The sequence below is a fragment of the Ammodytes marinus genome (genome assembly GCF_949987685.1).
Source record: "Ammodytes marinus genome assembly, chromosome: 19".
Classification (NCBI taxonomy): Eukaryota; Metazoa; Chordata; class Actinopteri; order Uranoscopiformes; family Ammodytidae; genus Ammodytes; species Ammodytes marinus.
In genome coordinates, this window is record NC_137223.1 from 23750760 (window position 1) to 23751164 (window position 405).

The window sequence follows — 405 nt, forward strand, 5'->3', positions numbered from 1 at the left end:
ACAATCTACCAAAATAATTAGCCGTGTGTATTTCTCTTTAGAACGAGGAGAAAATATCAAAACGATTGAAAGTTTAGAACAACTCTGAAGAAAAACGTTTTATTAATATCTGTTGTGATTCCCTGTGGACGATCTGTTAATGAGTTGTTATGAAGTTCAACCAAATAAAAAAGGGGGATTTTATAACTTCCTGTCTCTAAGTTTGACTTACTTACTTACTTACTTATTTTTTTACTTACTTGCTTACTTACTTACTTACTGACTTACTTACTTGTTGACTTATTTATTTATTTGTTTGTTTGTTTGTTTGTTTGTTTGTTTGTTTGCATTACTGTGATTGATGCTGTGTGTGGGTAAACGTGTTCTGGTTCACTATACATTTTTCTTTATTTTACAAAATAAATC